The sequence below is a fragment of the Chamaea fasciata genome, unplaced genomic scaffold (assembly GCF_029207755.1).
Source record: "Chamaea fasciata isolate MVZ Bird 193981 ecotype frontalis unplaced genomic scaffold, bChaFas1.0.hap1 SCAF_1, whole genome shotgun sequence".
NCBI lineage: Eukaryota > Metazoa > Chordata > Aves > Passeriformes > Sylviidae > Chamaea > Chamaea fasciata.
In genome coordinates this window covers 131,723,317-131,743,833 of record NW_027094086.1, presented here as the reverse complement: position 1 = coordinate 131,743,833, position 20,517 = coordinate 131,723,317, and positions in this window count along the sequence as shown.

The window sequence follows — 20,517 nt, the reverse complement described above, 5'->3', positions numbered from 1 at the left end:
ACAACATGTAGGGATTAGGCACCATATGTTCAGTGCACTGATCCACCACACAGTACAGCAGCCCTAGGCAGGGAAAAAGAAGAGTAAGGTATTTACAAACTGCCATAGTAAAAACTGCTGAGAAGCTTACAGAATCTATGCTTTTGCTATGAAGGTGAGGCAATCCGTGTTGTCTGGTGATTTCATAAGCACCAGATTAATAGTTCATTCTGCAGCCAAACTTCCCAAAAGCAAATTACCATAATTAAATCAGTATTATAAGGATAAGATGCTAATGCTATGTATTCATAGAATAATTAAGTTGTAAGGAATCTCTGGAGGCTATCTAGTCCAAGTTCCTGCTTAAAGTTAGATCAGGCCGCTGGTGGATCTCTACAACTGACTTTCAAATAGCTTCAAAGCTGGAGGTTTACTATGCTTTCATTAATAACTGCAAGAGTATGTCTTTGTGTGGATCATGAGAAAAAAAAATTTCTGCAAACATCTGCCTAGAAATCAACTAATAAATGTTAAGATTAGTATATTTTCACCCAAACTATCTGTCTGTATAAATATAATTGTGAAACAAGTGAGAGCAAGTTGCTCAGAAAAATGAACAACACACCACAGTTTGAACCTTGTGAAAGCTCAAGAGTCTTTTGGTGCTACAAGTGTGACAGAGAGTCAAAATCATAAAGTAGACCCAGGACTGGAAGGAAGACTCAGTTCTGAGGTTGAGACCACAAATATTCAGCACATCTATCAAACCATTCAACCGCAGGCAGTGACATGTGAGAACTAAATCGTGTTGATTTGCTTTGGTAGGGTTTTCATGCACTCTCTGCTCAGAGGATAGTAGCAACAATATTGCCTCATAAAATGTATCATAAGAACCATTGTCAATATTGCAGTGAAAGTTTAGAGACCTGCCAGCATGAAAGGAAATGTGTTATTTATTAATTTCAAGCTGGATAAGGATATGGAGCCAGCAGCTGAGATATTACTTCTGAAAGAAAATCCACAAACAGTAGAGGGTGAAGAGGTAAAATTCGTGTTTGCTGAGGTGACCTAACCTCCATAAAGAAATATATGAACTAAATTTACCAGTAAATAAGCTCAAGCAGATGCATTTTTTAATACTATCAGGAAATAAGAGGCCCATTATTAGTTTAAGAATATACAAAATCCTTCCTTTCATTTGAGGGTGTGTTCACTGGAAAGGGATCTAAATAGGAGATGAGAAAAATTTAAAAATATCTTTCTTGAATACAAAACCTCTCAATAGAATATGGAAGAATACACATCAAATGTTATACATTTCTGATGTTTTTAGAGAGTTCACCTTAAGGTAAAGACAGGAAAAGCTTAGTATGTTGCTTTCTCTGGAAATCATAGAGCCAGATGGAGAAAAAAAAAGATGTGGTGGTGCTTTCATTGATCGCTGTATTAGCAATAGATGAGCCCTCCACTTGAGAGTAAACCTCAGTCTAAAAAAGGGAAAATAAAAAATATTAGGCTGCATATGCTCAAAGACTTATCAATAGCAGAAAAACTTTCTTTTTTTTTTTTTTTTTTTCTTTGTTGAAGAACCAGGTTGCCTCTGACAATTTCCATTAGAACAATCCAATATATTTTAATGAGTTATATTTATTTTTGGGGGCACATCTTCTGCAGACAGTGCTTTTTAGGTATATGTTACCCAAGATGTACCACAAAATGATGTCAGAAGTGCAGACAGTAGATATTAAAATTCTGCTCCAAAATATATTGGATAATTGTATAAAAATAAAAAAAAGCAGAGAAATTCCAATAGAAGAAATGAAAATGTAATTTAACAATCAGGATATTCTTGCTGGAAGTCTCTGTTTATACTGAGATTTCTTGCAAGGTGGAGGAGGAGGAGGGATTTGGATCTGGCACTTTTACATCAACAGTGAAAAAGTCAGCACCAACCTGCCTGGCGTGAGGGAAAATGCTACAACAACAACAACAACAACAACAACAACAATAATAATAATAATTATTATTATTATTATTATATGAAGCCCAAGGTGGTTGATGCTTTCTGAAAGTCTGATGGTTCATTTCCATTGGACCAGTGGGTGGAAGTGGTGGAAAATAAAAATAAAGCTGTTAGGTATTGTGGGGCACGTACTGGAAGCAAGTACATAGCATGCAAGGGCACAGGGATGCCTCCACAATTAGCTAAACATTCAAGCCAGAGACAAAATTTTGGATGAAGTACCGCAGCCTTTTTTCTGGGTCTGAATCAGAATGTGCCAAAATTTCCTCTAGATAGAAAATTAGATGGGCAGGAGGAGGTTAGTTTGAGATAGGTTAGACAAGGAGTAAATGTGTGCACTTCCTATCATTATTGCAGGTTCACAGGCGGCTTTTCAGAATGCTCAAACCTAATTTAAGCTTGTGATGAAAAGCTGCCAGTTCTCTTATTTATAGAGCAGGTTTGTCAGCTCCAGAATCTGAGCTATTGGGAAATTCCTCTCTCAGCCTAAAAATTGTAACCATGAGCTGTGCCCACACTTGCTCACAAGCTTGAGGAAATAAGAGGAACAGAGGTTGAGAAGAACAAAGCTAGTGAAACCATGGAAAGTACTTTTGTCTTAGTACAGGCTGCAGCTTTTTCAGGCTGCTTGTGTTAATGGGCTGCCTTGTGTACAGCAGTTTAAAATAACAAGCTTCAGTGCAGCTCAGCTGCATGATGAGCTGGATGTGTCTGGAACTACATGCCCACAGTGTGGGAGGTCAGCCTGCAGCTGGACAGTAAGTGTGCTGGGCTCTGGGGTGTCAGATGTTTCCTATGTATTCATGGACCAGCTCAGGGCAGCTTTACAGTCTCTGCAGAAGTAAGAGAGATTCCATTTTGGTCAGACTCTTCCAGTGATGGCAATTATCTTGTAGAGCAAGATATGAAAAGAAACATATGTAATTTTTATTAATCCTGCTGTTAACTTTATTGGAATTAGTCTTTTGGGGAGGGCACAACATGACGTAGGACTCATTTATTTGGTATCCTTGAACTTCACAGTGCAAGATGAGAAAGGTGGGATTTAGACATGAAACACTCTTACAGTGTCTAAAATGTCCCTACATTCTCTGACCATGTCAATGCCTGCCTGCCACAGTGATGTCTACTTCAGTTGTCAAGCCTGCCTTAAGTGAGTTACAGTTTTAGAGGATATAAATGTCAAAGTGCTTTGGGGACACCAGACTGTGCAATCCTTTTCAGAAGCCTTGGAAAGCTGGTGTCTCCCGATGGAGGGGCTGTTTTCCTTGTTGTGCTGGTGATTTATCACCCTCTGTTTCTTCAACACCATTTAGTAATGAACATCTAGTATGGCCACTGTGAAGAGTAGATTACAATTTCTATGGATTCAAAGGATCAAACTTACATGATAGTTCACTTAAATACAAAAATTGTTCAAATACATGGTGTAGGGGTAGTTGCTGTCCTGTTCAGTGAACTTCACTGTTTCATCAGTAAAGAAACCTGCAGATTTGGAACTTCCAGTCAAATGTTAAAAACAGGATAATTTATTTTTCCTTTATTTTTTTACAAAGCCTTAAAGAGAACAAGCCATTTAAATAGAACATATATCTTCATTTGTCATATGTTGTCATTCATAGAATAACTTTTGTTATCTCTGTAACTTTAACCTGTCAATAAGAAAGTAAATAAAATAGAATAATAATATCCCTAATGAGTCATGATTAAGAACTTAACCATTTATTTAAAAAAGGAATATTTATGCTCGGGATTTCAGAAGCAGTCAAGTGTTAACGTCTGGGGCTTTTCACAAGGAAAATGTTGACAATGGGCACACACCTTGAGTCCCCCTGGCATTGATTCACACATTGTATGGCTGTAATGGCTGAAAGGCCACAATACCCTCTGTACTTTTTGATTGATTTTGTGATAATGCAGCTGCATATTAGGTGTGCTGGCTACCTGGGGTGAAATAGTAAAGGAAAGCACGGTAGTATTGTTATTTTACCCTATGACTCCTTTGCAATGTTAAGTCCTTTAAAGCCTGTCTTCCTGGAAAAGAAATTAAGCTCACCCCATTCCTCATGTTGCAAAGAAGGATGCATACTGTTAGAAGCAAGAATTTCTCTGAATCCTTGCATGTTCAGTCAGTACTTAGAGAAAGGTAGAAATTACTGTCATTATTGTTTGCCCCCAGGTTCATATTAATTTATTTTTAAAGACGTAAAATTTTTGCTTCTGGCAGATGGCTTGAGAAGGAAGATGTAAATCAAATTTAAAATAAGTTCTTGCTCTGAGTAAGGGAACCAGTAACGCTGTTGAATTGTTGATTAGTAATGGAAATTATGGAGAAACAATAGAAAACAGGGAAAAAAATGTCAAAAATTACTGGGATTGCAGTTGTATATCTTATTCCTGACTGCCATAGCAGCTGGCATGCATTTATAAAATAACTGAGTGATTTTCTGTCACATACTGTTCCATCTTGCTCACCAATCGTCATTTTTTATGATATTAATAAACAGTAACCTCGTTATTCAAGCACTTATCTATATAGCTCAGTATTTTGCCTCCAGTAACAGGAGGTACCAGATGTGTTACAGAAATGCAAAGTTTCCAGTTATTTAATATTCTGAGTATACAAAAAGTTTCTTTTTTGTCTCCTAGAGTGAGAAGCAGTTTTGTACCTTGAAGGAAGAAGGAGGAGACATATTCCACCAAAGCTCTTGATATTACGATACCTCTGGGTATTTTCTTCATCAGTATGAATGCATAATCATTTGGGGGATCTAGGAAAGATGTTGACATGAAGGAATATTGTGAAATAAGTTGACTACAGGCTATCCGTGCTTTGCCTGGAGAGAGTGTTCCTCATCTGCCTTTCAATATTAGGAAATTCCCTTTTCTCTTGTATTAGGAGAGAGGACAAGAGAAACATGAGGAATCATTTAAGATGTTGTGTAGGAGAGAAACATGCATGGTAATCAGTGGAAAACATCAGATTGGCTCATAATCAATGCCGAAGCCCTGCTGCTGCAAACCCCAGGCTCAAGTCTATGCTCATGAGGATTTTTGTGAAGCATCCTCATATTCCAGGGGAAAACAAAGGGGGTTTGTGAGTGAGAGTGGAAAGCAGAAGGCACAGATGTGCCACTGGTGACAACACAAAAGGCATGTTGGCTGAATGAGTTGTACACTGTGCCTAGCATGGTCCTGGCCTTTCTAATCTTCCCTTAGTTTTACTTTGCCCAAATGCTGGCTTTTACAGAAAAATTCTGAGAAAGACAAAGAACTGTATTAAACAGACAGCATGTGGCAAGCATGTCATCACTGAAACCCTGGAGGAATATAATAATTCAGGCCATAAATCAGGCCAATGACTTTTAGGACTACACTAATGCTTTTTGCTTGGATCTGAATACCAATGTGCCTGAATTTGGTTTCTTCTATGTTCTATTCACAATCACTGCTACAAAAAGACCTTTAAGAAACTTTAAGAAACTATTTTTGGACATTGTTCACATTCAGAACCTGACTGAATCACAACCAGACACTGGATGGGAGAAGTACTCCAGTACATTTTAGTATTCACATGAGATGTGGGATCTAAATCCAGTGAGAAGCAAGTCAAAATAGGCCTAGTGGTCTAGTTATCCTGCCTTCTCTCAGGTGTCATTACTGTTCTCCATAGTGCTGTTACAAGAGAGATCTTGTTCTCCAGATGTACAACAGCAACACAGTTCCACCCCAAAAACTTCTCTGTGATGGGCAGGTTGTCACTCTCAGGTCCTTTGTGGGAGTGGCATTTTGGTGCTGCATTCCTGGGGCTCAGCTGGGCAGCTTCTACAGCCTCCTGTGTCCCAAACCTCCAAAACATTTTGTGTACATGGCACCACTGACCCAGCTTCTGACATTAATGTGGGAGGATACTGAAGAGATGTGTAACAATGAAACAGAATGGGAAAGAGATTCACCTCACAAAATGGTGAGGGAATACAGCAGAAAGAATAATTTCCTCCTTAACAAAAACAGTATGAGCTGTTTGGATGCATGCAAAAGGCTGCTAAGAGCTTGCAGTGTCGCTGAACCTTTGTAGTGGTTTGAAAGCAAAACAAATAAGAGGCTCCAAATCAGAGATACAATTTAATAGGAAGAAAGGAAAGAAAGTAAAATAAAACAGTTGCAATAATACAAAAGACCACTGACAGAGTCAGAATACAACCTGAGCGTATTGATGGAACCGTCCAGATGAGGTGGTCTTCCTGAAGCAGTGATCCTGAGAAAGGTCTGGTAGCTCGGGTCCTCTGGGAATCCAGTGGGTAAGCGCCCCTCTGGTGTTCAGAGTCTCAGCTTATATCCAGGCTGGAATGCTTGGTTCCTCCCTCTGGGCGGAGCATCTCACAATGGGATGGTGAGTCATGTGATAAGGCCTGATGGGCCCATTAACAGGAGATATAGTCCAAGAGGGGGTTATCTGTGAGTCATGTGGCAAGGTGCTGATGGGCCCATTAACAGAAGATAATCCAGAGTGGGGGAGGCAGGGAGCACTCCCTCACCTGGTTTCAACAGTTCATGAAGATGGTGATAGAATATACTTCAACCCAGGACAACCTTGCAGTCAAGGGTCAGTGGGATTGAAGACAACCAAAAATTACAAATTTAAGAGCTCTGGTGATCATTAGCTGAATATGGGGGAAGAGAGGAAAACTTTGAACAAAATTATCTGACTCCCAAAGCATGTAACATATGTTAATTAGAGGAGGAAAAGAAAGGGGCGTAAAACAGTCATCAGTGAGAACTTGGTCAGTCTCTAGTATCTGAAAGCAAGAATGGAACAGAAATGTTGCCAAAACTGAAGGTCAGACCCTCAAAGCAAATATTTTTGTCTGAAAATACAAATTGCTAACATCCAAAAATTGCTAATTATCTTCTCTTTCTCAATCTGCTAGTAGTCTGGCTGTGCAGATAAACCCACTATTAACCTGCATCTCCAGCAAGATTTTCTGTGAGCTATCTTGGGTGTGTGGTTTTCTCACGGGCACCTTGGGGAGCTAAGTAGCTGAGGCAGTGTGTGAAATGTTACTTGAAACTTTTTCAGACCTTATTGAATGCATTTTGAGACTGAGATAGGGCTTAAGACAATACTGCATCCAGATCACCATGCTGCCCTGGAGAAGCAATCCATACCTTCTTTCATAGAAGACCCTACAGGTCTCAGTAAGTCTATAATGTGTGCTGTCAGAAATCCCTGTCATGCTTTATATTGTGAAGAGGAAAGGAGAAAACAGCACTGAAGACCAGAATTCCTTGCTTTAGTCATGTTATCCCTCTGTTGTCAGTCCAGAAGGAGCAATTCATCAAAATCAGCCTGGAGGAAATTTGGGAGTTTTTCTGTGCGTCCATTGCTGCCTCGTGTTGGAAGAACATCAGGTCCACTTGATAAGGATGGAGCAGATGTTTTCTCTTTCGGTGCTGCCTTGTCAGAGTGATTCTGATGACACACAGCACATCCAGAGAGGTGTGTGTGTGCACTAGAACAGTGGGATTACAGAGGGAGCATTGATGGAGGAAAGCTGAGTCCAGGAGGCTTCAGGGCACAGCATCATTTTCTGGGCTGCAATGGCCATCTGACAGAAACATGAGAAATACAATTGATCCTTTCTTGTTTAGTCGGGATCCAGCTGTGCTAGCAGGTGTCATACACACACAGACCCAGTCACAGGCACACAGACACAGTCACAGACACACACACATGCACAATGAATCTCTCTGGTGGCAGGTCCAGCCCTGTGGTGTCCCCCTCCTCTCAGACCCCGGGATTGCCCAATAGCTGACTCAGACCTGTGGTCCCTCCCTTAGTCAGCTCTCAGACTTCTGACAGATTTGTATGAGGGCACCCTCACCCAGGGTAATAAGAATGGAGTGTTACAATGACAGATTGCAGTGGTCAGGCACAGGACTTGGTGGCATTTATCTGCCCTTCTCTGATCTCCTTTTCCCATTATTTGCCCTCCCCTGTCTATACTGATGCTTGTATTTTCCCTTCCCTTAAATATTTCATAGTAAGTTTATTGCATTCCCACAATTTTCTCAATTATCCCATAGTAGGTTTGCTTATGCCTTTAGGACCTATGGTAAATCTTGCTTCCCCCTCCTTATCAGTTAAAGAGTTTTAGTGGAACTTGTCAAAGGTTTGTTCCAGCAATGTCCTATCAATAATAATGAGAGCTCTGGTCTTTGGTATAAGTATCAATTTTCTTCTGCTCTTTTTGGATTGTTGCTGGGTTTTTAATGTATTTCTTCTCTTCCTGTCTCTTGTCCCAGTATTTTCTGCTCAACAGTCCTGAACCCAATATCCTCACAAAGTAAGCTTCTCAGTCCTCACAAGAATATCTTGCAGTCTTCTCTAACAGATGTTCAGAGTATCTTGTGGAACTGGAGGGGGGGGGGGGAATGACAGGAAATGGCTGTGCGACAGGAAATGGCTGTGCCTAATTTTGCTCTTGTGTGAATTTTTGATTAAAATATATATTGTCTCTATAGCAGCCAAATAACTTTCAATATCAAGGAATCAAGTTAATGGAGGGAAAGAAAGCTAAACATAAGCTTTTTATTAAGGCTCATGAATTATAAATCATTGAATGACTTGAAATAGGATTAAAATGTGAGTTATCTGTCTATTTTTAAGCTCTTCTAGTATTATGGTTTTTTATTATATAAAAGTTAAGTTAGTAATTTATAAAATAATTTAAATGCACCTTTTCACCTCCTGTTCTCAGATTTGGCAGTGAAAAATTGTTCTGATTGTGGTTTCTTGAAGTGTAATTACTTTGTCAAAGGAAAGTATAACTAGAACTGATATTTGAAATGCACTATAATTGTACTTAAGCCATTTGACAATTTGCTCACGTACTGGATGTTGTATTAATTTAACAACAGCTAACAATACTGAAGTTGGAGAACCATCCAGCAGTTTCTCTTTCCCATTTAAAAGAAAACATAATTTGCTTTAACCTTCCATCTACTCCCAAAGAGAAGCTGTGGACACCCAGTTTCTGTGAGCAGTTTCATTTACTTCACACTGAATGGTTCACAGTAGTACTCCTGTTGATAGCGTGGCTGGATCAGGTTCTCTTTGAATGATTGAACTTGTTATTTGACCACTCTAAGGTTTTAGAGGGGAAAAGTGTAATATGAACCACCAGGTGTGGGCTGGGAGCTGAGTCTTAGTGCCAACTTTGTCACACAAGCAAATTCATGCTCTTCAGCTTTACCTTCTTGTAAGACAAGGTTGTTAGATGCTTACAAGCTTCTCTGTGTGGTGACAAGAACTCAGCAGATGGTAGCTTGAAAGCTGAAAATAGCTATTCTTATATTAGTTATTTTCTCTATTTGGAATGGACTCTTGATAATGCAAAATAAGGAATTCCCATGACTCATCTCTCACATATCTAAATACTCTAAGCAGCACTTGTCTTTCCTTGCTAATAATGGGCAACATCCATCAGTCATCACTGGCTCATGCTGATTCATTAACTCTTCCTCCCTTGGTGAGGAAGTCAGTGGTTGTCCTTTGCAGTGACAGCAGCCTTGGTACAAGGAGGTGGTAGGCACTACCCTGCAACTTCAACCATGTCAGTTGCGTGTCCTGATCTGGGAAATTCAGATCTTTAAATTTCCTAATTTCTGCCCTGTGACCACATTCGATATAAGGAATGACAGTGTCACCTCCCAGATGGATTGCAGTAAGGTCTTGGTAGTGGGCATTACACAGAGGAAGCCCTGGGACATTTGGTGCTGCTCAGTGCTGTCCTGGGCAAATTTCCATACATAGTGCCCATTTCTGGATCCAAGCTGACTCTATTCAGAACAAGAAATCACATATTCACCTTGGCAACAGAAGCAGCAGAAGGCCTGCAATCCACAGAAAGCTGCTGCAGTCATGAGCAGAACCAAAACAGGCTTTGGGAGGGAGCTGAGCAGAAGCTCAGCAAGCAGTGGTGATGGGGTGGTGAGAATGGATGATCTGTTTCTGGTCTCCCAGGAAAAGGGGATATGGCACAATGCAAGGCCAACATTCATACCTCTGCAGTGTTTTATAAGGGTGGTATTCAGTGTAGCAAGGAGTGAAACTCAGATACACTTTTTATAAAAGTATTGAGAGAAGAGGCCCTCATGAGGGAGCTTGTAGCAAAGATGGATATTTGTGGGTGTAGCTGTGTCCCCGAAAGAGACTAACATACTCTAGTCTGTCTTGTGCTCAGAACTGCTACCAGTTAGTCTTATCCTGAAGTGGTGTCCTTAAGAGAGAGTATATACATATTTACCCACCTTTTCTAGAAGCTCCCTTGAAAACTCCTGTAGAGAGATGTAATTCAGGGGCAGAAGCTGTCTCATGTGCAACTCATTACCCAAGAAGGAATTTTGCTTTCTGGATGTGTTCTTCCATTCAGCCCACAGGTATAAAGCTATAGCCACATTCAAGAGCTTATGCTATGGAGACAATGTTTGTAGAACCTTCACTAGAGCTCTTCCAGATGGTCTCAGCAGCTGATGAGACTTAGAAAAATTCTGTGAGAACTGGTGGGACTGAGGAGAGTTGTAGTCAGGGATATTTATTTGTCTACTTTTACTTTTCTTTTTTTTTTTTCTTTTTTTTTTTTTTTCTTTTTTCCATCAGAAGGTCCACGTGTCTTTTTGTGCTAATATTCTTTGCAGAGGAAAAGCCACTAACTCACTCCCTCAAGACAGCCTTTTTCTTTTTTGTCACTCCGTAGTATTTTGCTCTTTGAATTTTTTCAAAAGACTTTTCATGGTCCCCATTAAAGTAGTCTTTGATTTGCTCGAGTCTCAGGGTATTCCAGCCTGTTATCACTCAGCCTAGTTTTCCTTTCAGGCAGCCAAACAAAATTTAGTAACACTACAAATATGTTTACTGTTTTGCTGATAAAGAGGTCTGGTCATACAGCCTCTTTGCCTTGGACAATATTAAATGTCAGCAGTGGAAAACCACTCACCTGAACACAAGATGCAGGAAAAAACATCTTCCTGAGCAGAGGGAGAGAGGAGGGTCTGGCCTTAATGTGCTGAAGTATGAGGGCCAGCAAATTAATGATTTTGATGTATCTATGAGAAAAAGTGCTGCTCCTTAGCAGAGAACCCTTCCCATAAATGTCAGGGGGTGCTCTGCATCTTACTGTCAGCTCAAAGTACATGCTGATCCTTGGAGAATTTTAAAAGGGGACTGCAGCCCCAGGAAGTTTATGACATTTTCCTGCACAGGTTGGGTTTATGGTTATTTTGTCCCTCAGCCCATTTTTTTTTCTTTTCCTCTCCCTCCCTTTTTTTTTTTTAATTCTTTCTTTTAACACTTTTCTCTCATCCAAATCCCTCCTTCCCATGTATGTGCCTCATTTCCATCTTTTCAGATCCCTTCCTGCAGTGTGATGAGCTGTTTGCTTTTAACTAGTGGTAGGTCCCTCAGCAAGACCTGTCAGGTCCCCAAAGCCCACTGGGATCAGACAGTTTCCTCTGATCTCTGGTAAAATCTGTTACTCTCCTCTTATCAAACAAGAAGAAAGGAGGCAGCAAGGAGTCTCATGGGCTGATGGGCTGGTGTGTTCCTCTGGTCTCTAAACAGCCATTCCTATTTAGAAAAACAGTCCCTCAATATTCATGTTGCCACCTGTGTTCCCACAGCTCCCATAGCTACTGCTTTAACTAGTGCAGCAGTGCTCTTTCACTGAGCAGGAGAGATTTCAAGATTAGGTTCCAGCAAGTTTCAAGAAATAAGGCTTTGTTTAGACACAGAGCTCCATTAATAACTAGAGAAAGGTAAAAACCTCGCTTCAGTAGTTGCCTGGGCTTTTCATAGCACTCAGAGCAAAGGGGCAGAGGTACTGTGGACAGGTGAATTCAAAAAAGAGGAGACAGCAGACAAGGTAGGCTGGTGTCAGCACAGCCCTATGCACCAGTGTCATCAGGTACCCTTTTGGTCCTATTTCTAAAAATAATTGTTTATTATTTAAAAAAAAAATGTTTTCTTTTTCTTACCTTTTGCAGTATAAATACAGTTAGTGTCTTAGGTGAAGTGGAGACTAAAATTTGAAGAGACTTTCTGGATTATTTGAATCCCGTGCTTAAGTCTCTGTTCTCTGGTGGGGCCACAAGGGTATCTCACACACAGGATGAATGGCAGTCCACCAAGCTGACCTTTGATTTTTTTTTTTCTCTCTTCCCTTCTCCCTAGTTGATAGTTGCCCAGCTATACATGGATACAGGTTGTACCAAGAAGCATCCACTCCCAAGCAGTGCTCTGCATTGCACAGCTGCCTTTCCCACCTGGGGGCTTTCTCTGCCACACACAAGGTAGCTGTAGTACAGAATTTTGCATACAGATTTATCAGCCTTTCAACTGCTACCTTGGACTTTCTGTGACTGGGAATAGCTCTCATTCATCTCCAAGTAACATGTTCAGGTTAGGAATAAAGCACTGGTAATCAGGAATTATGGTATGCTTATAGTTAAATATGGAACATGCTAGTAGTGTTATTTTAGTAATGATAATTATGGTGATGATGTCTTGAATGATGCAGATGAAGCACTGCAGCGGTGCAGGCTGGTTTTCCTACATGATATGAAAGCAACTTTTTGTACTGTACTGGGAATTTAAAGGTTTGAAATCTGTTATAAAATGCTTTATTCTATTCCCTTTTGATTAAAGTATAGTTTCGTTTTCTTGGTCTTCAGGTAACATACTGTGTGGTAGTTATCTCTTGTGATTCTAATGCACAATTAAAAAATTAGTACTACATAAAAGGATGACTACACGGAAAAAATAAACATATTTTTCCAAGTGATATTATAAATTCTCACTGCATTGGAATGAGAAACAGAAAAGTGTTACTTTATCAGTTTCTTTTCTGTGATATTTTTAAATATTTAAAAATATGCAAAGGCCCAGAGAGTTCACAACAGATTCTCTCTGCTCCAGACTTCTTTATGGACTTTGGCAAACAGTTTTACAGAATAAAGATGAGTCAAGTGCAGTCTTGGGTGCCAAGGGTGACTTAAGCAAAGTGAATTGATGTTATGCCCTCTGTTTTTTCTATATAACCATTTTCCGTCTTTTGTTTTCTTTTTTTCCTTTATTTTTCTCTTCCCTAACACATACTTATTTTCTGTTTTTCTAGCATTAATTTCCCCTTAACTTACTTTTTCTGTAGCTTCATTCTGCCATGTTGGTTTTTTTTTAAGATTTCTTTTCTTCAGTCTCTTTTTAGCCCCCTTCTTTATTTGGATTGTTGTTATTTTAGCTCCATAAAGACAGAATTTCAGAATGTGTTTTACTGCACATTATACCATTTTTTTAATTCAAGCTTTGAGTCTGACTCCAAGCCCCAGACCATGTGATTGGCCTGTAGTTTCCCAATCTTCCTCCCTTCCCTTTCTGAAGACACATGTGACATTTGCATTATTTTTCAGCCATGGTGAATAGTGTCTCCGCTTCAGCCTCCCAAACTATATGAATAAATTGATGGACCTCTAGCTGAAATGTTGCTGAATCATCTGTCTATTCAGATGCAGAGCAGTCTGGCTGGGTATGGCCAGACACATGTTAAAGCTGTGAGAGATAAAACACAAAAGAGATGGTGACATAATTAAGAACAGGTTTCTTCTCATTATCCATATCTCCTCCAAGCTTGCACTGATTAAGTGATTTCACATGCAAGTCTAAATTGTGCGTCTTCTACTTCTAAGTAAATTTAAATAAATAAAACTCTCAAAAATAATTCGAGATTATTTGATTAGGAGAAACACGAATGATGATTTAGAGCTAACAGAGCAAAGCAGGAAGGACAGGAACTACTGAGTATTTGTGCAAACGACAGTGTGGTGAAATGGCTGTAAGGAAGGAAATGATTACTCCTCTGTAAGAGAGCTGAAAGCCTTCTCCACTTTTGGATGTCAGCAGCTGTTGTTCTAATTCAAATGGCAAAGAGAGCAAGCAGCCTTTATTGAGATTTTGGCCTGTGAGCCTGTAATTGTGGCTGTTGTTTCTAGTTTGATGGCTTTTATCTAACTATGAATTTCTTGTGTATTAAATAGGGAAAACACAAATTTTTTTTCCAGATTAGTTTTAATTTCGGGTGCTTAGACACAGACTTGTGAAGGGTATTTAAAAACCATGAACTAAAAAAATCCAAAAAATATTTATTTCAGCCCAGACAAGAATAATACTGTAGTTTATCATAAGTAACATTTGCTGCATCCCTTGAACTTGGGAACAAAACAAGAGAAGTATGCAGACAAGTTGACATTTTGGAATTAAAAAAGGTAAGTAAAATACTCAAATTTATGCTAAAACTCTTTGCTCATTGTCTTTATTTAAAAATATGTCATTAAACATATGCATTGTAACTATTCTAATTTGTTGTTCTCTTGGACAATATTATCTGTGGCAAAATGATGGCAGAATGGAATGAGAAAATGAACTGGGAGATTTTTCTAGGAGAATAGAAGAATCAAAGTATTTTCTAGTAGAGAATATAGCTGGAAAATATTTTTTGTTTCCAGATTTCAGTATAGGATACAAAGAAGATATGAGATTTAATATGAAAGCTCCTTCTCTGTGTGTGTGAGCGTGTGTGAATGTGTGTGGATGAACAAAAGTTTACCAGACAACAACAGCTGAAGAGTGGAAAGTATGTGCTGAGAGTCAACCTGTGAAAGTCTCCCAAGAAGCTGTAGATGGTCCCATTAAATCCACCAGAAGTGATAAACCTCCCAAATCAGCCGACACCTGAAGAGGCCACAGCCCACCAACATCAGCCAAGCTTTGGGTAACTTGGGCATGTCTGAGAGGGCAAGAGCTGCTACCCGCTGGCAGGGACTGTGGAGTCACACTTCTGTCAGGTGTCAGGGACCCTGTGAAGGGATGTTCCAGCACTACCTAGAAGCCACCAGTGTGCCTGTGCAGTTGCCTAATTCTGAGTGAACATCTGTCCTTGTCCTTACAGCTGTTCTTCTCACTGCATGATTGTGGGTGAGCACCCGTGGAAATGGCAAGAGAACCACAGTGAGGAGATTTACTGTCCAAATAGTAACTACTGTTAACAACAGCTTCATATCGACTCAGTTGAGATAAAGTTTTCTGAGAATTGCTTGGTTTGATCTGTGTCTTCCACAGCTCTATCCACAGTCAGAGAAAAGTGAGTTCACTACATATTCACAGTTGTCCTGGTTTACGCTGGAATACTGTAAATTTCTTCTCAGTGTCTGGCACAGTCCTGTGTTTTTGGGGTTCACCATTAGAATAATATTGATAATATACAGACGTTTTTGTTGTTGTTGCATAGTGCCTATCTTGAGTCAAGGACTTTTTAGTGTCTCATGCTCTGCCAGTGAGAAGCTGGTGGGGAGCACCAGCAGGACAGCTGAGCAAACTGGCCAAAGGGATATTCTGCACCAGAGAACCTCATGCTCAGTGTATAAACTGGAGGAGTTGCCCAGAAGGAGAGCAGGATCTGGCACTAACAACTACTACTACTACTTCTACTACTACTACTTCTTTCTTCTCCTTCTCCTTCTTCTCCTTCTTCTCCTTCTTCTCCTTCTTCTTCTCCTTCATCTCCTTCTCCTTCTTCTCCTTCTTCTCCTTCTTCTCCTTCTTCTCCTTCTTCTTCTCCTTCATCTCCTTCTCCTTCTCCTTCTCCTTCTCCTTCTCCTTCTCCTTCTCCTTCTCCTTCTCCTTCTCCTTCCTCCTTCCTCCTTCTTCCTCCTTCTTCCTTCTTCGTTTAAATTATTAACCTGTTCTTATCAAAATGTACATTTTTTGCTTTTGATTCTCCTCCCCATTCCACTGTGCTGTGGGAGGTTGAACCAGCAGTTTCTTAGTGCTTTGTTGCCAGCTGAGCTTAAACTACAACAGTACTTTTTGGCCTGCAATATGGGGCCAGAGGGTTGAGATAATGACAGCACTGTTCCAGCTACTGAGATGAGAGTAACTCTATCCCTGTCAAAACCAGGACAACAGTGAAGCAATGGAGAAAACATTTGATGATTTCTGATAGTGACACATTTGAAAAATTACTTGATTATTTTATCATTATAAGAATTATACTGAGCTGCCTCAGGAAATGTTCTCCAGAGGTTTATTGCCAGCGTGTCAGGAAAACTCCCAGAACTTGGTTACATTGTTAACAAGGTGTTTAATGGCAAAGAAGAATTTTAAAAAGGCTTAAGAAGATTTTATATTTTAGATCTGCTACATTTTTAATCAGGATGCAAATATAGCAAGGTGGTGAGCATGAATGAAAAAAAAACTACATCCACCTTAGCAGGCAGTTCAGTGCAACATGTTTTGTAGGGAGAAAGAGCTGCTGCCAAGGACCCAGCAGCTCTGTCATGTGAACTGGGACTGACTCTCTTCTGGTCTTGCAGGCTGATTACCTGTCAGTGGTTGGAGCACATCAGTTGAGTGTGTGAAGTTCAGCTCTTCATTTAGGCCTATACAGTGAAATGGAGCCTGTGTGCTCTCAGGTTATCCTGAGATCTGAAACTAAGTGGGCTAATTGGGAATGGCAGGAGATTTGATTCGGAAGAGCACTCCTGCTGCAGGCTATCACATTAATGTAGACACACACCATACTAATTAAAAAGCAATGGACCGAATGGACCGAAGGAACAGGGAATACATAATCAATACAGCAATTCCTGTTATATTATGTCATGTCTTTTGTGTTATTACTTTTTACTCCATTTACAATGCCATTCATTTCTAGTACAGGAATATCTACATAAATTTGAATGCAACAGTGAAATAATATTTTCTCTATAAAAATCCCTTTATCTTCCGTAAGATTTTCTTCTACATTCTAGAACTTGATATCAGTACTTTTATAACCTCTGCTTAAAATAAATCACAGTACTTAGAAGTAAAAGTAAAGAAACACAATGGTCTTAAATGTTTTCTGGTCACCAGTCATCTTAATAGAAGTGGAACAGATTGACTTCAAAATGAACTGGAGGCTTTGAGACTGTAATTTCTGTAGTTTTTCTAGGTCCCCATAACTTCTCCCTCTTTCTCTCACGTCTTTCCCCTGTAGTGTGTTTGAGCCATTTGTATCTACTGGAAAATTCCCCATAGGCTGTATTTACTTTCCAGAGGGAACATAATATGAAGCTGTTAGCAGCTGTTTGTACTTTTATGTTTTTCCTTTTAAGAACTCCAAGGCTGCAGTTTTTGATGGTATTTTCTGTTCTATCTTTGCCATGCAGTTGACTGAACCCTACTGAGTAGGCACATGACTCTCCATGTGAGATTTGGGACTGTACGTCTGAGCTGGGAGTATTCACTTGGGTAAACTTCGATGAAGCCATGGAAAAGCACAAACCTGAAGCTTTCACTTGATAGAAATATGTTAGTCCTTTCAAAGCTTTTTATTTTGTATTTGTATAATGAATTTAAAGGAAGCAACACGTTTAAGGAATGTAATGAATTTAAGGGAAGCAAAGGGAGATGTTAAGTGTTATGGGTGTATTTACCAGGAAAACAAACACCTTCATGGTTCTTCTGTGTCCCACACCAGGAGTAGGTAAAGTGCTCATTTCTGGAGCAGTCCCTATGTTCCAGGTGTAGCAGCCACAGCATTGTCTGCATTCAGGGCAGCAGCAGAGAAGATGCAGTGCTGAGCAGCAATCAGGAACTGCTTCATGGTTAGACCCTTTCAATTTTCTCTTAATAAGCCCAGAAGATAGTTTTTCAGTTTGTTAGACACCACCGAGCTGTAGAAAAGTTGTCAGCATGACAGGAGCCCTGTCAAATATGTCCAGATGGGCTCTCATGCATCTACAGTTTGACACACTCTCTTAAATTTCTGCTGTTTTAATTAAAAATAAAATTAGATGTGGTACTTTGATCTGGGTTCATCTTAATATATATAAGTTCACCTCTGTTCTAAAATGCAGGGCCAGGCAGTCTGTTGCAAAACAATTACAAAGAATGTCTGTAAATTGGATTCCCTGCACTATCTCCAGGGATGGCTACAATTGTCAGCCCTCCGTCAGCTAAATGAAAATAATGAAATGTAACTTACAAACGGCAGGAAAATTGGGTGAGTCATTCTATTTATACATGTAATTACATCTAAAGGTCCAAGTGCCTTGTAATTAAGAGAAGATTGGTTCTGTCAGGTGCTTAACAAGGTTTTCCTGGAAAGGGTCTTCCTGGAGAAAGCACTGCAAAAAACATCTGTGTCAGCAAAGCATGAACAGCTTGGCACTGTCTGCCAGGATTGAGTTGAGGCGGGACTGCAGTGCTCATGAGCACAGCGCTGTGACAGGCAGGGCGGCGGGACCGCGATGGGGAGTGACGGCCACGCTGGGCCTTGTCTCCCTCCCGCCAGCCCTGATAATGAGCGTCAGCCAAAAGTTGACAAAAGGAGGCAGAAAACACTGAGGACAAGTGGAATCTCCTCTCCTTTCTTTGAATCTCTCAGAAGGCCTCAGGGCTCTGGAAGCTTGGTATCAGGATGCATTGCATATTAATAATATATAAAGCACAATTAGCACACATGGTGCTTTGCAGGCTTGTAAGTCATGCTTGGCTCCAAACTTCAGCACAGCGCTGTGGGGGGATAGGGAAGAGCTACATCATAAATACAAAATAACGGATTGATGCATTATTGAACAATTTAGTTCACCAAGTCTTGTCAGCGCAGATTTGAAGGGAAAAAAATAAGAGGTTCCATGAGACATTCATACAAATAAAGTAATGGGATTTTGAGGATAGAAAAATAGCTCCAAGTGTTGGGTTTTCCTTTCATCAAGTGATTATAATTTTTTTAAGTAACAGCTTATAGGATAAAGATTTTTTTGATTATCATTGGAGAGAACATCTGTGGCTGTACCATCAAATATAAAGATTATAAATTGAGTCTTTGTCCTACTTTCAGCTGGGATAGAGTTAATTTTCTTCCTAACAGCTGGTATAATGCTGTTTGGATTTAGTATAAAAATAATGTTGATGACATGCAGATGTTTTACCTGCTGATATTCAGTGTTTATATTAAACTAAGAACTTTTCAGCTTCTTGTGTCCTGCCAGTGAGAAGGCTGGAGGAGCACAAGAAGGTGTGAGAGAACACAGCCAGGACAGCTAACCAAGGGACCAAAGGGATGTTCCATAACATATGGCATCTGCTGAGCAATAAACTGAGGGGAAGGCTGACCACTGCTCAGGAGCTGGCTGGGCATTGGTCACTGACTGGTAAGCAGCTGCCTTGTGCATCACTTGTTTTGTATATTCTCATTCTTTTATCATTACTATTATTTTCTTCCTTTTTTGTTTCATTAAACTACATTTATCTCAACCCACGGGTTTTCTCTGGTTTGTTCTTGTGATTCACTCCCCCATCACGCTGTAGGGCAGGTGGGGAGGGTGAGTGAGTGGTTGTGTGATGCTGAGCTGCCAGCAGGGGTTAAACCATCACACACTTCCATGTGGAAGAGTTTATTATCGAACTCCTGTTATGGGACTGGAACCTATTGCATCACAGAAATCCTGTGTTTTTCAGATATATTACAATAGTAGGCATCAGTAGGCTGATGTGACTTATTTTGTGTGTCCATTATAGTATGGTGATTTTATTAACATCCAGAGTGTTTTAAAGCACAGCTAGTCTGCACTGTAATTTATGGTGCATCTTAAATATTCCCTTGCAAGAGCTGAGTATTGGATGTTCCTGTTCATATAACATGAATTTTTAATGCTTTTCAAATAGCTGAAAGTGAGCCCATGTGGTACTTTATTTTGGCAGTTTATATAATAGATTTAACAGATACATTGTGGAACATGCTTTTAATGGCCATTATTGTACTTAGGAGTATATATGTTACATTACAGATATAGTTTTGTAGTACAGTGTTGCTGTAAGAAGTTGCGAAGGACTATCAAGACCATGGTTTCCAATTATGGTTCTTATTTTTTTTTCTTTTGAAAAGATAACTAAGTAAATTCATCAGTAGAAAATAACACCATGACAGCTTGTCACATGAATATTTTTTCTGTTAACCAGATTTGATTTTTGCTAAGAAAACATCTAACTGCTTAAATGTCTATTAGAAATCTGGATTGCTTCAGTGAGAGAGATAAACATGATATATGTTTCTTTTCAGCAACAAAATAAAATATAGACTGGATGTCATTACTTGTACTTACTAGTAGCATATTTGTTCATGTTCGTTCATATATTTATCATTATTTTACCTCATAGAGATTTTAAACTAAACTCTTATTTCTTTAACTAGAATAATCTGCCAAGCAAAACTCAGATTTTCATTAGTTTGATTTTTTTCCCTGATAAATAGCATCACGTTTGAATGGTTGCAGTATCTTTGCAAGTCTGAGTGGAGTTCAGCATGTCCATTCTTGTGGCAAGCCTCAGTGACCTTGGTTGGATGGAGATGATCAGAATAAAGAATGTGACTCTCAAATGTACTGGTAAATCCTATCACAGATCTTTAGATTGCACT